Consider the following 15,553-nt stretch of genomic DNA (forward strand, 5'->3'; position numbering starts at 1 on the left):
TTTGGGAGGAAAAATGGTATTTTTGTTTTATATGGAAATGGGTAACACAGATGGTTTTACAATGTGGCTTAAATCACACAATGCCCTTTGGCTTTTTAACTAAGTCAGAAAGATAAATTCCTAGTAGTTAATCAGAGCCACTTCCTGCTCCCGCCCCTCCTTGGCAATTTTGGGGGCCCGTGTGGCCAGAGGTCCTTGGGAAAGCCTATCTCTCATATACCTTTAGTCGCCAAGGGGTATTCACTTTTCGCAGGCAAGGTCAACACAAACGTTGCCTACTTGACACGAAAATATCCTTCCTTCCATTGAAATGGCAGATGATCAAAAGGATACGAGCAAGAATATTTTGCTTGGCACGTGGCCTAAAAGTTCTAAATTTATCTCTTCTATTTTTACTTCGTTCTCAGATTGGATTAGTTACTAGGCAACTGAAGTATTTAATTTCATTTGCTAATAGTTACATTTTAATAGAGGCGGCTAGTGGACACGACCAATCCTGCCAATGCAAACGCAGCCCAACCCCCAACCTCCGCCGGGCAGTGGGCCTGACTACATTCGTGCGGCAGATAAACACTATTCATACGCTCACGTTTTACTGACTCGACGTTCGCATACAGGAAAGGGGGATGTCTCTTTTGGAATTACTTAGATTAAAAATATTTTAGTTACTTGTTTTTCTCACTCCAAAAGCCACCTGTTTGTGGCATCCTAAACCCTCTTTAAACTTGTGGTTCACAGCGGCACACCAAGCACATAGGTCTTCTTCCCCTCACCAAGAAGGAAACGAAATCCTTAACAGCAGAGAAAGGGCACCATCAGCACCCCAGGTGTATTGATAGGCGGGGTAGGTTGATAGAAAAATGAAAACAGTGAAAACTACCCCAAACAAACCTAGCACTAGGCTTGGCAGAGGTAAGACAGTCTTCCAATAGTGAGCTGGAAAAAATCCAAATGTGGAGAGACGGCAGGTTGTTGGGAACACTTATGATGGAAATTAGTTTTAAGATAGCCGCCACGCCCTCAGACCCGGCTTTTCCCCAGTAGGTAGAAGGCTGGATGTGGGATGCTATGGGAGTGACTCCTAAAGAAGGCTGGAGATTGGTCTAGGATGGGGCTGTCCTCTTGGATACTGAGTCTAGAACATTAGAGCACAGCTACTCAACAGACTGAGTCGGGGAGAAGGAGAGGAAAAGAGACAACATACCACTCTGCCCAGACGTGGGCTGCGGGGAACTGTTCCACCTCAGGGCGAAGCTTCCCTGGGGGCCCCGGCTGGCCCGGCTGCCTTCTTCCCAGGCACTCTGAAGGGCAATCTGCTGTCACGCCCCTCACTAATGGACATGAGCTTCTTGGCCATCTTTCCTTCAGAGAAGGGACGTGCAGTGGAAACACCAATCCACATATAATTCTGCCCTTAAAATACGAATAGGCAGGCAAGAAGTATGGGACCTTTGAGGAAATCATTTGCACAAGAGAGGAAGATCAAAATAACCTGAACTGGACTCCAATGCAGAGAACAGAACGTACAAACACACACACGCGCGCGCGCACACACACACACACACACACACACACACACACACACACACACACAATTACTATCACCGGAGAGGCTACACTGATGAAACCGAAATAGGCTACTGTGAAAACAGAGCCATCCGAGAGCAAGAGAGAGTCCTTGGAAGTTAAAAACATACAAAATTGTGCTACAGATTTTGTCCTGTGGGGAGGAGTTACAAATTCTGATTAAAATTGTATTTTCCTGTCAATGGTGAGAACTCAACGCTGTAAACAACTAAAGAATAGGATGAAGGGGGCGCCTGGGTGGCTCGGTTGAGCGTCTGACTTCAGCTCAGGTCGTGATCTCATGGTTCGTGGGTTCGAGCCCCACGTCAGGCTCTGTGCTGACAGCTCGGAGCCTGGAGCCTGCTTCGGATTCTGCGTCTCCCTCTCTCTCTCTGTTCCTCCCCTGCTTGCACTCTGTCTCTCTCTCAAAAATAAATATTAAAAAACAAATAGGATGTAGAACTTACAAAGCACCAAAGGTAAAGAAGAAAATGTTGTAACAACAAAGAAAAGGAAGACAGGGAGAGAAACTATGAGAAGCATGTGAAATAGACAATGAAAATAAATGATGGGGATGAGCCTAAATATATACATATTTATAATAAATACAAGGAATTTAATTATTTTAAGAGATAGACTTTCAGATGGGAAATATGTAGAACTGAGCTGTTAGTTATAAAACATTTTTTTAAAATGTTTTAATGTTTAGGGGCCCCTGGGTAGCTCAGTTCATTGAGCGTCCAACTTTGGCTCAGGTCATGATCTCACGGTTTGTGGGTTCGAGCCCCGCGTCAGGCTCTGTGCTGACAGCTCAGAGCCTGGAGCCTGCCTCAGATTCTGTGTATCCCTCTCTGTCTGCCTCTCCCCCACTTGTGCTCTGTCTCTCTCTCTCTCTCAAAAATAAATATAAAAAAAATCAAATTTCTTAATATTTATCTTTGAGAGAGAGAGTGGGGGAGGGGCAGAGAGAGAGGAAGATGCAGAATCTGAAGCAGGCTCCAGGGTCCGAGCTGTAAGCACACAGTTCAACACAGGGCTAAATTCACGAGCCGTGAGATCATGACCTGAGATGAAGTCAGACACTTAACCGACTGAGCCATCCAGGTGCCCCAGTTACAAAACCTTTTAAATGGCACCAAATTGAATGACTGGAGATAAACCTAGTAAGTGCTACCAAAAAGAAAGCAAAAAGAAATGCAAGTCAAAACCACAATGAGATATCACCTCACACCTGTCAGAATGGCTAATATCAAAAAAGACAAGAAACGACAAGTGTTGGCAAGGATGTGGAGAAAAAGGAACCCTCCTACGCTGTTGGTGGGAATGCAAACCGGTGCAGCCACTCTGGAGAACAGTATGGAGGTTCCTGAAAAAATTAAAAATAGAACTACCATATGAGGCAGTAATTCCACTACTGGGTATTTACCCAAAGAAAATGACAATACTAATTCAAAAAAATATATGTATCCCTATGTTTACTGCAGCATTATTTATATGAGCCAAGATACGGAAGCAGCCCAAGTGTCCGTTGATAGATAATGGATAAAGATGTGGTGTGTGTGTGTGTGTGTGTGTGTGTGTGTGTGTGTGTGAGATGGAATATTATTCAGCCATGAAAAAAAGGGGATCTTGACATTTGTGACAACATGGATGGACCTAGAGAGTGTTATGCTAAGTGAAATAAGTCAGACAGAGAAAGATGAACACTGTATGATTTCACTTATATGTGGAATCTATAAAAAGACAAAACAAATTAGTAAACAAAAAAACAGACTCTTAGATACAGACAGAGTGCAAACTTGTGATAGCCAGAGGGGAGGTGGGCAGGGGGAACAGTGAAGGGATGAAGAGTTACAAGCTTCCTGTTATAAAATAAATAAGCCACAGAGATAAAACGTACAGCATAAGTAACAGAATTAAAATATACTGTAATAATGTTGTGTTCTGATGGATGGTTATTATACCTCTCATGATGAGCACTGAGTAATGTACAGAATTGTCTGTACACCTGAAACTAATATACTAATATACTTGTATGTCAATTATTCTTCAATTAAAAAAAAGCAAAAAATTCAATATTAATACCAGGTAAAAATAGACTACAAGGCCAAAAGCAAGGGAATATTTTATGTGGATTAAAGATTCAATCCAGAAGATAATAATAGTCACAAACTTTTTTCACTGAAAAACACAGCATGGATCTTTGTAACAAGTGTTAGAAATGCAAAGCAGAAACTATTAAATTCGTGATCATAGGGGGAAACTTTTGCACATCTTTCTCAAAAATTGACAGATTGAGTAGACAAAAATATAGGCAAGGCTTTAGATGATTTGAATACACAATCATCAAACTACATTAATTTCATAATTAAACTCAGTTCTCATCTAAGAGAAAACATGCTTACATTTCCATGGAACACTTAACAAATCTGATCAAGTATTTGGCCACAAATAAAATCTCAATAAAACCTTGAACAGATACATGCTACAGGTCTCTCGGAACTCTAACCCGAGAGTAATTTATAAAAGAAAATCAAAGCTGAAATTAGTGAGTGTATGGCAATGAATCATAATGAGGGCACTCAGCTCAAAATCTACAGGGTGCATCAAAGAGGGGCTCTAAGTTTAAAATGCATTTGGAAATCAAAGATTGAAAATGCACCAAACAGTCATCTCAGTATTAAAAAAAAAAAAAGGCTAAACAAAGTAGAATAAAGGGAATCAATAAAGACAAAACCAGGAATGGTGAAATAGAAAACAAGTCAGTCAGTTTGATTATTGAAACCAAAAGATGTTTAAAGACGGATAAAAGAAACCAGTCTGATAAAAAAAAGGTAAACAGAACAAAATTATGAATACTAAAGAGGATGTAACTATAGACATAGATTTTATTTCCAAATTACTAGAGAAAATACACACGAATTCCAATAAATTTGAAAAAGTTTTGAAACAAAATCGAAAACAGAAATAATATTCTAGAAACATATAAACTATTAAAATGACTTAATAAGTCATTTTTAGGCAGAAAACCTGAAAAGATCAGTAACTATAGGAAAAGAAAATTAGAAATGGAGTCAAAGGTCCCCTACTTGTTTCTAACCCTTATCAGCTGGGTCCCAGGCCCAGATGTTTTTACCTTTACATTTTGAAGTACATATTAATCCCTGTGCCAGATTTCTACAGAACACAGAAAATACGCAAAGATTCTCAATTTATTCTATAAAGCTAGTGTAACCTAGATGCCCAAAAAATGGATAGAATGACACTAAAATAGCAAAGTGCAGACAAGAATTCAGTAACTCAAAATGCCTATTAAAGCCAAGACATTTAATAGTAAGAAATATAATATTTAATAGGGAACTTGGTATTAATTTGGTGGAATGACCATCGGAAGTGGTCGAAGGCAGTGTGGGATGGAGAACACGTGTCCCACCTGAAAGAGGTCATCGGTTTGGTGTATAGCAGGAATTAGGAGCACAATCTTATTAATGCATACATAAGCAAAAACTCTAAACATAATAACAAATCAAAATGAGTAGTGTCTTAAAAGAGTAACACACTATGACCTAGAAAGAGGGTTTATCCAACAAATGCAAGGAAGACTCAATGTTAGAAAAATCTATTATAAAATTCAATTCACTAACATTTCAGAGGAGAAAAAACACATGAGCATCTTGATAAAGTCATAACGGCATTTAATAAAACTGCACATCAATTCCTAATAAAAAGTTCTTAATATGCTCAGTTCAGAGAAAATATTGATAAAGGATATAGAAACCTACAAAATAATCTATTAACACTGAGCAACTAGAAGCAAGAGAGGGACGCTTGCCCATCGTCATCACTGCCTTTCCGCACCGCACCAGCAGTCCTGGGCAAGGCAGTGACTGGAAAATAGAGAGAGGTATAAACACTGGAAAGGAAGAGAAAACTGTTTGTTTCAAAGTATGTGGTTGTTGTCATTAAAATCCAAAACCATCGACTTGAAAATGGCTAAAACTATGAAAATCGACCAGCAAGGTGCCTAGATGTAAGGTATCTTATCTGTTCTGCACCTGCACATCTCAGAGATACAGATATGAGAAGTGGGTAAGGAAGACCAAGGAAATACAATGTGTAGCTCCTCTTAAGCTCTTGAATTTTCTAAATTATGTTTAATGGTTGAAGAAAATTCTAACAGTGTCAGATGTGGTGTAAGTGTACATAGAGGAAACATTTAAGACAAATTCCAGTATAAACAGGGGAGGGTAAAGGGGGGCCAAGGAAAGTAAGGTTTTCTACTTCTCTCAAAGTGGTAAAGCGTTAGCATCAACAGACTGTGATAATCACACACAAGTGCAACACAGACACAACAGACAGGGACAACACATACACACACACACACACACACACACACATAGCTACCTGCAATGCCATATCTAGCCAGAACACTACAAAACACACAGCCCAAATCACTACACATAAATCAAAATGAAATTCTAAAAAATGTTTAAGTAACCCAGAGCAAGACAAGAAAAAGAAAACAGAAATAAAAAGAGAGAGAGTAAAAGCAAAAAAGAAAAATAAAACGGCCAACTTAAGTCCTAACACACCAATACTTAAGTTAAATAAAATACACCAATATAAAGAGATTGGCTGAGTGAATAAAGAAACATGACCCAACTATATACTGTCTACAGGAAATTCACTTCAAGTATAATAATAAAGGTAGATGAAAAGGAAAAGGATAGAAAAAGATATATCATGCAATAAAGCAAGAGCTAGCAGGAGTGCTATATTGATATGAGATCAAGTAGGCTTCAAAGAAAAGAAAATTACCAGAGACAGAGATAGATATCACATGATGATAAAGGGTCTAACCATCAAGAAAATACAACAGACAAGAGGGCTGCAAATATAAGAACCAAAAACAGATAGAACTAAAAGAAGAAACAGAGAAACCCACAATTATAATTGGAGGCTTAAACATCCCTGTCTCAAAAGTTGATAGAAAAAACCCAGAAAATCAGCAAGGACAGAGAGGACCTCAACAACATCATCCACCATCAAGAGCGAATCAACATTTATAAAACACTTCACCCAACAATAGCAGAATACACATTCTTTTCAAATGCCTGTAGAACATATTCAAAGAAAAGCAATACCCAGAGCCAAACCTCTCTCTCTCTCTCTCTCTCTCTCTCTCTCTCTCTCTCTCTCTCTCTCTCTCTCACACACACACACACACACACACACACACACACACAGGAAACCAGAAATAAATAACAGAAAGGGAAGTCTAAACACTTGTAACTAAACAAAAGATTGCCAAGCGATACATGGTTGAGGGGAAGTCTCCAGGGAAATAAAACATGCTAAACTGAATTAAAATGAAAAAAAAAAAAAAAAAAACAACAACAACGCAGCATATCAAAAATCTGTGAGACAAAGCTAATGCAGTGCCAGGAGGGAAACTTGTAGCACTAAAATGCTTGTTTTAGAAAAGACAAGTCCTAAATAATAATCATCTAAACTCAAGAACCCAAGAAGAGTAACAAACCTAAAGCAGGCAAAAGAAAGGGTATAGGAAAGAACAGAAACCAGTGAAATTGAAAACAGAAAAAAAAAGAAATGAAAAACAAAAATCTGGTTCTTCAAAAATATCAGGCAAATGAACAAATCTTTTAATAAGAAAAAGACTTTAATAAGAAAAAGCAAAAGAGAAAAAAACCCCCACAAATTACCAACGTTATGAATTAAAACGGGATATTACTATATACCCTGAAAGCACCAAAAGAATAGTAAGAGAAATATGAATAACTCTATGAATAACTCTATACACATAAATTTGGCAACTAGACAAAGTGGACCAATTCCTTAAGAAACACCGACTACCACAAACTCACCCAGTATAAAATAGACAATTTGAATAGCCCTATAAGTATTAAGAAAATTGGATTTTTAGTTTTAAATCTCCCAAGAAAGGAATCTCCTGGCCCACATGATTTCCTGGGAGAAGTCTAGTAAAGAATTAACACCTTGTGTACATTTTCTCTTCTAGTAAGCAAAAGAGGAAGAAATACTTCTTAATTTATCTTATAAAGCCAATATTATCCTAATAACAACACCAGACAGGGACAGGATAAAAGAGAAAACTAGAAAAAAATATCCTTCATAAAAATGCAAAACTCGTTAACAAATATTAGCAAATAGAATTCAGCACTATAGAAAAGGAATTATACACCATGACCAGGTGGGGTTTATTCTAGGGGTCAAGAGGGTTCAAAATTCACATATCAGTATAATTCATATTAACAGGCTAAAGAAGAAAATTACACAACCATACAGATGCATAAAAAGCTCTGACAACATTGAACACTCATTCCTGATATAAACACTCAGAAAAACAGGACTAGACAGGAACTTCCGCAACCTGATATAAAAAGCATCTACAGGGGCGCCTGGGTGGTGCAGTCGGTTAAGCGTCCGACTTCAGCCAGGTCACGATCTCGCGGTCCGTGAGTTCCAGCCCCGCATCAGGCTCTGGGCTGATGGCTCAGAGCTGGAGCCTGTTTCCGATTCTGTGTCTCCCTCTCTCTCTGCCCCTCCCCCGTTCATGCTCTGTCTCTCTCTATCCCAAAAATAAATAAACGTTGAAAAAAAAATTTTTTTTAAATAAAAAGCATCTACAAACTACCGTACAGGTAATATTATACTTCATGGTGAAACACTGAATGCTTCCCGCCTCAAATGGGAAAAGGCAAGGATGTCTGCTCTAATCACTCCTGTTCAACATAGTACTGGACGCTCTAGCCAGTGCAATAAGGCAAGACAAAAGAAATTTATAAAGAACAGAAAGAAACCAAGAAAACTGTCTCCATTTCTAGATAACATGAGATTGCATACAAAATCCCAACAAATCTATGGGGCACCTGGGTGGCTCAGTCAGTTAAGCAGCTAGCTCCTGGTTTTGGCTCAGGTCATGATCTCCTGGTTCATGAGTTCAAGCCCTGCTTCAGGCTCTGCACTCACACTGTACTATGAATGCAGAGCCTGCTTGGGATTCTTTCTCTCCCCCTTTCTCTCTTCCTCTCTCAGCTAATAGACTCTCTTCAAAAATGGAAGTTAAAAAAAAAAAAAAGGAAATCCCAGCAAATCTAAAAAACAGAACAAAAATGCACAAACAACTAGAACTTGTAAGGAAGTTCAGCAAGGTCATTGAATACTAAATATAAAAACATTCAAAAATCAATCGTATTTTTTTTGCATACTAGCAATGTACATTAGTGAGTGCTAAATGTAACATATAGTACCGTTTACAACTACTCAAAAAAAGGAATTTTACATGTAAATCTAATAAAACTTGTACAGAACTTGGATGCTGAAAGCCACAAAATGCTAATAAAAGAAATCAAAGATCTAAATAAATGGAGAGACATACTGTGTTCACGGATTTGAAAACTCAACATAGTGAATGCGTCAATTCTGCCCAAGTTGATATGTTTAATGCAATTCTTAACAAAAAGCCCTATATTTTGTAGGTATAGACAAGATTATTCTAAAATTTTTTTAACGTTTATTTATTACTGAGAGACAGAGAAAGACAGAGCTTTAACATGGGAGGGGCAGAGAGAGGGGGAGACACAGACCCCGAAGCAGGCTCCAGGCTCTGAGCCGTCAGCACAGAGCCCGACGTGGGGCTCGAACTCGAACAGACCGTGAGATCATGACCTGAGCCGAAGTCGGACGCTTAACCAACTGAGCCACCCAGGCACCCCTAGACACGATTATTCTAAAATTCTTCTGTAAAGGTAAAGGTACTAAAATAGTTAAAACAATTCTGAAAAAGAATCAAATGAGAAAAATCAATCTGCCTGTTTCAAGACTTGGTGTGGAGCCACAGTGGCCAAGGCTGTGGTATCAGTGGGGGCAGAGACAAACAGATCACTGGAAAGAACAGAGAACTCATCTAATTCCATATTATTGCCCTGCTGAGTTTTGACACAGGTGCGACAGTAACTCAGTAGAGGAAGGATGGCTTTTTCGGCAAGTGGTGCTGGAGTCACTGGGCACCCATAGACAAAAACCAAATGAAGCTTACACCCTATATGAAAATTAACTCAAAATGGATGATGGACTTAATTATAAAATGTAAAGCCATACAATTTAGAAAAAAAAAACCCTAAGAGAAAATCTTTGGGATATGGGGCTAGGCAAAGAATCTTTAGATATGGCATGACACAATAAAAGAAAACAAGTTGATAATTGGACTTTAACACAGTAAAATCCTTCTGCTATACAGGTTGGGAGAAAATATTTGGAAGCCATATAGCCTACAAGAGATTATTATCTAGCTTATACAAGGAACTCTCTAAACTCGATATTAAAATAACAAGCAATCCAAGTAGAAAACGGACAAAAGAATGGACATTTCACCAAAGATGATACACAGAGAGCAAATAAGCACATGAGAAAATGTTCAATACAGCTATTCCTTAGGAAAACGCACATTGAGCCGCTCTGGGAAACAGTGTGGAGTGGAGGTTCCTCAAAAAATTAAAAATAAAGCTACCCTATGACCAAGCCATAGTCCTGCTAGGAATTTATCCAGGGGACACAGGAGTGCTGATGCATAGGGGCACTTGTACCCCAATGTTTATAGCCACACTTTCAACAATAGCCAAATTATGGAAAGAGCCTAAATGTCCATCAACTGACGAATGGATAAAGAAGATGTGGTTTATATACACAATGGAATACTACTTGGCAGCGAGAAAGAATGAGATCATGCCATTTGTAGCAACATGGATGCAACTGGAAGGTATCATGCTGAGTGAAATATGTCAGTCAGAGAAAAGACAGATAGGACAGATACCATATGTTTTCACTCATATGTGGATCCTGAGAAACTTAATGGAAAACCATGGGGGGAGGGGAAAGGGAAAAAAAAGTTACAGAGAGGGAGGGAGGCAAACCATAAGAGACCCTTGGATATTGAGAACAAACTGAGGGTAGATGGGGGGTAGGGGAGAGGGGAAAGTGGGTGATGGGCATTGAGGAGGGCACTTGTTGGGATGAGCACTGGGTGCTGTATGGAAACCAATTTGACAACAAAAATAAATAAAAAAAAAAAGGAAAATACACATTGAGACCATACACCTATCAGTACAGACAGAAAAGAAATAGTGAAAGCACAAAATGCTGGAGAGGATGTGGAGAAATCTCTCATACACTGCCTACGAGAACGTAAGATGGCACGGCCACTCTGGAAAACAGTCCGGCAGTTTCATCAAAAAATAAACATACACTGGCTATGTGACCCAGCAATTGTACTCCCGGGCATTTGTCCCAGAAAAATTAAAGCTTATGGTCATGCAAGAACCTGTACACAATTGCTTGTAGCAGTCTTCCTTGTAGTAGCCCCAACTGGAAACCACCAAAACGTCCCCCCCAAAAGTACACAGTAAAACAAACTGGGGCATGCCTGTACCACGGAATACTACTCAGCATTCCAAAGGAGCAAGTTGTTGACACAACAATGTGGATGGGTCTCAAGGGCATTATACTGGGTAAAAAAGCAACTACCAGCTTCACATAATGAACGATTCCATTTATGTTACGTTCTCAAAATGCTAAGAATTACAGAGGTGGAGAACAGGCTAGTGACGGCCAGGGGTTCAAGATGGTGAAGGGGGTGCGGGGTGTGTGGGACCCAAAGAGGTAGCACGAACGAAGGAGACCCCCGGGTGATGCACAATTCTCCATCTGGACTGTGGTGATGGCCACACAATCCACATGTGTGATTTTGTATGGTTGGTTTTAATAATATACTATTGGTTATGTAAGATGTCACCACAGCGGGGGCGCCTGGGTGGCTCGGTCGGTTAAGCGTCTGACTTCGGCTCAGGTCGTGATCTCGTGGTCCGTGAGTTCGAGCCCTGCGTCGGGCTCTGTGCTGACTGCTCAGAGCCTAGAGCCTGTTTCAGATTCTGTGTCTCCCGCTCTCTCTGCCCCTCCCCTGTTCATGCTCTGTCTCTCTCTGTCTCAAAAATAAATAAACGTTAAAAAAATAAATTAAAAAAAAAAGATGTCACCACAGTGGGCGGTGGGGGGAGGGAACTGGATAAAAGATGCCTAGGACCTCTCTGTAGTATCTTTGCAGCTTTCTATGAATTTATAACTATTCCTGAAAAAACATTTTTTTTTTTAAAGTTACTAAAGGTTAGGATACAAGCTATCTGAGATCAGGGAACTTACTGATTCTCGGGTATTTTATCTTTAGCACCCAAACAGTGACTCACTCATAGTAGGCTCTCAATTAATATTTGGGAACTAGATGAACACTTCTGTTAAAGAGTCCATTTTTGTTGTCCAAGGAACATGATTATAAATGGTGAACCTCTGGAAACATAAAGACTACATGGTAAATGATGGCTCTTTCTAGAGATGCGACAGAGATGGGAAGAGAAGTTGGAAAGAGGTGAGAAAACAGAGATCTTATAAACAATGCAGAAACACAGAGTAAAGGGCTACATTTTTCGTTCCTTTCTACCTCCATCATTCCAAAAGAGGTTCTTCCTCATCTTAATGATTTTTTTAAAGGTTTTAATGTTGATTTATTTTTGAGAGACAGAGAGAGAGGGAAGAGGGAGCGGGGGAGGGGCAGAGAGAGAGGGAGACACAGAATCGGAAGCAGGCTCCAGGCTCTGGGCTGTCAGCAGAGAGCCCGACGCAGGGCTCATATCCATGAACCGCTGAGATCATGACTTGAACTGAAGTCGAACGCTCACCGACTGAGCCACCCAGGCGCCCCTCATCTTAATTATTTCTCAAAACTAGAATACATGCGTGATGTAAAAACAAGCAAATATACACATAGATGAGGGAATCTCCCCGATGTCTTGCCTCTGCTGTACTGAAAGACGGTGAGTGGAGGAAGCCTATGGTGTACCCAGCGGTGAGGGGTTTAGGGGGGCAACCCACCCACCGTGTGCCACGGCATGTTCCAGGTTGTCTCTGAACAGATACGCCGACCAACCACAGGGTAGAAATGCATGTTACATAGGAAATAAGTCCAGGTGGCTTTCAAGATTCTGAAATTCTTAAAATACCTTATAAAAATCATATTATGTAAGTAGTACCTACCTACTTGAGAATCCTTCTTTTCCCAACTTCTGTTGCCTTTCTGTAGTGAAGCACCGCACAAGACACTTTTTAACCATCGTCTTCAACGACTGTGGTGTCTCAACTAATTAACTGCCCTCTGCAGCTGGTGCTGTAAACGCCCCTGTCCATCACAGGGAAGACGCACTGAAAAGTGATCCATTTTCTGAATTTCTCTTTTAACTTCCGATCTTCTGCTGGATCATGGCTTGAATGTGCCTATTTTAGTGCAGACATTGTACCCATGTGCCAAAAGACCACAGCAGACAGTGAAAGCTTCATTAGTAACACTTTAGTTTTACATTACATCATACAGCGCTGTAGGCTTTTCAGAGCGCCTCTACCTGTATCTCTTTAAAAGCACATAATAGCCCTGCGAGGTACGGAGTATAAAAACAATCTCAAGGAATGAAATATCATACCTAAGATTTCATGTTTAGACAGGAGATGAGTCAGAAACTGAACCAGAGATTTTTGCCTCCCATTATACCATGCTTTTATGTGTTCTAGAAGGCATGCTATTTGTTACAGTCTTATAAAAACAATGCCTATTTGCAATGATGGCTGTTTCTCTTTGTTCTTCCTGCTTAACATAATACCTCAACTCTACATGTGTTCTCCCTAAATGCAAATTTAAAACATTGGCAGATATTTATTAAAGCCCAGCTATAATTTAGAGACCCAACATTCTAGTTGTGGAAGAGCTGAGCTGATTTTCTAAAAAAATTCTGCTGGGAGAATTGAATAAAGGAATCTTCCGCCCCCAAAGTCATCCTTAATTAAAAGAACAAAACTTATGGGGCACCTGGGTGACTTAGTTGGTTAAGCCTCCAACTTTAGGTTAGGTCATGATCTCATGGCTCATGCATTCGAGCCCTGCGTCGGGCTCTGTGCTGACAGGTCAGAGCCCGGAGCCTGCTTCGGATTCTGTGTCTCCCTCTCTCTCTCTCTCAAAAATAAACATTAAACAAATTTTTTTTTTTTTAAAAAAGAACAGAAGTTATAATCTTTTACAAAGCAAAGCCAAAGCACATCCTTGCTTTCATTAAAAAAAAAAAATCAGAAGTACAGCAAAATAACCACAGTGGAATTGTGAGGTCTTTGTTACTACTGTTAAAAGCCAGATTTACGAAGTTGGAAGGGTATAAGGTCACGTACTGCTTAAAGCTTTAAGCCATCTTCTTGGTGAGAAGCGAGACCATCAAAGGTTGTGCCGGCGTGCTGAGGGGAAATGGAGCTGCAAAATGAAATGTGTCAAAAAAAAAAAAAAAAAAAAAAAGGGAAAAGTGTGGAAAACCTGGAGAGTCTACTAAGTAAGTGGGGACTAGGATTCAGGCAGGTATTGTTACGAATGCTTTCTTGGGGAGCGCTCTGACATCAGTGGTTTTCAAACTATGCTGCACAGAGATTCACATGCACTGTTTAGGGAAAAGCCCCGATCCATGCCTGTGTCTCTCCCCAGATACTCAACCCGTGTGGGGCCGGTCTGGGGAGAGGGTTTCGAAAAGCTCCCCCACCCAGGTAATTCTCACGGGCAGCGAGGTCTGAGCCCTCCGTGAGGGAGAGATCTTAAAGACCATCCTGTGGGTGGTGACTGTGGGGACAGAGGCCACGGGAGCCCGAGGGCCAGCCATCCCAAGACGAGGAGACGGGGAGACACGGACGTGTTGGGCAGCCCTGTGGGGTGCCCCACGCACTGGTCATGCCCCCGGGCTTCAGCCGGCCCCTGGGTTCTAACTCAGCGGGCCTGAGGCAAAGGGGAAAACAGGAGGTGCCCTCTGTGTCTCGAGGGAGCCAACCCCGATCAAAATGGGATCCTTAGGGTCTCTTTTTAATTTTTTGACGAGCCCTTTCATTTTCTTTATCAAGAAAAAAAGAAAGAAAATGAGAGCTGACAAGGGTTAGCAACTCATCATTACCCAATCTGGATCTGGGGAAATCAGCCTTACAGTTAATCGGCCAAGAATTACATGTTCCCGCGTTGACCTGGCGAGAACATCTCCAACATCACGGCACAGACACCTTTCTTTTAAACATCAACTGATTTTTTAGGGGCGCCTGGGTGGCTCAGTCAGTTAAGCGTCCGACTTCGGCTCGGGTCATGATCTCACGGTTCATTGCGAGTCTGAGCCCCTCATCAGGCTCTGTGATGACAGCTCGGAGCCTGGAGCCTCCTTCGGATTCTGTGTCTCCTCTCTCTGGTCCTCCCCCTTTCGCACACACACTCTGTCTCTCAAAAATAAATAAAAAAGGATTTACAAAAATAAAAGCCAACTGATATTAAAAAAAAATTATGTTGAGAGAGAGTGCGTGCAAGTGGGGGAGGGGCAGAGAGAGACTCCCAAGCAGGCTCCACGCTCAGTGCAGAGACCGACGTGGACCTCATGATGGAGACATCATGACCTGAGCCAGACATTTCACCAACTGGGCCAGCCAGGTGCCCCCCAAAACCAAGCGAATTTGATTAAGGGCAGAAACCAACCCTTTCTTCTGTTACCACACGGTAAGTGAGTTCGGACACTTTTGGTCAAAGAAACAAAAAAAGCTACACACCCCAGAAACTATATGAGGTGTGGTTTGCTGAAGAGAGCAGACAGAACGGGAAGACAAGTGGATGAAGGCAGTCAAAGCACCGAGCTATCCACGAAAGGCTGCTGGACAAAGTCGCCTCGGGGGCAGACAACCTTCAAACTTTTTAGGTCTCGTCCAAGGGGAGCGGACGAAGGTCAAAGAGAGACAGAGGCACAAGCCTGGGAGTCACCTGAGACTGGCACCACCCGCCTCAATCACCTAAGAGGGAGAAATTAAGCTGTTGATGAGGACCTTCGATACAAAGGCAGAAATC

The 15,553-nt window shown here is 41.0% G+C and overlaps 1 long non-coding RNA gene across 11 annotated transcripts in view; it reads right to left on the reverse strand.

Annotated features, from left to right (window-relative positions):
• Positions 1-15,553, reverse strand: part of LOC147577027 (uncharacterized) — a 59,771-nt gene that overhangs the window by 26,513 nt on the left and 17,705 nt on the right. For 10 of the 11 annotated variants that reach the window (XR_015255895.1, XR_015255901.1, XR_015255898.1 and 7 more), the window contains exon 4: positions 12,691-12,927. The exons of the other annotated variant lie outside the window; for it this stretch is intronic. This is a non-coding gene — a long non-coding RNA (uncharacterized LOC147577027). The remainder of the gene's footprint in view (positions 1-12,690; positions 12,928-15,553) is intronic. 11 annotated transcript variants of the gene reach the window in all.

This window comes from Puma concolor, chromosome C2 (genome assembly GCF_028749965.1).
Source record: "Puma concolor isolate L17-30 chromosome C2, mPumCon1.1.hap2, whole genome shotgun sequence".
Taxonomy (NCBI): domain Eukaryota; kingdom Metazoa; phylum Chordata; class Mammalia; order Carnivora; family Felidae; genus Puma; species Puma concolor.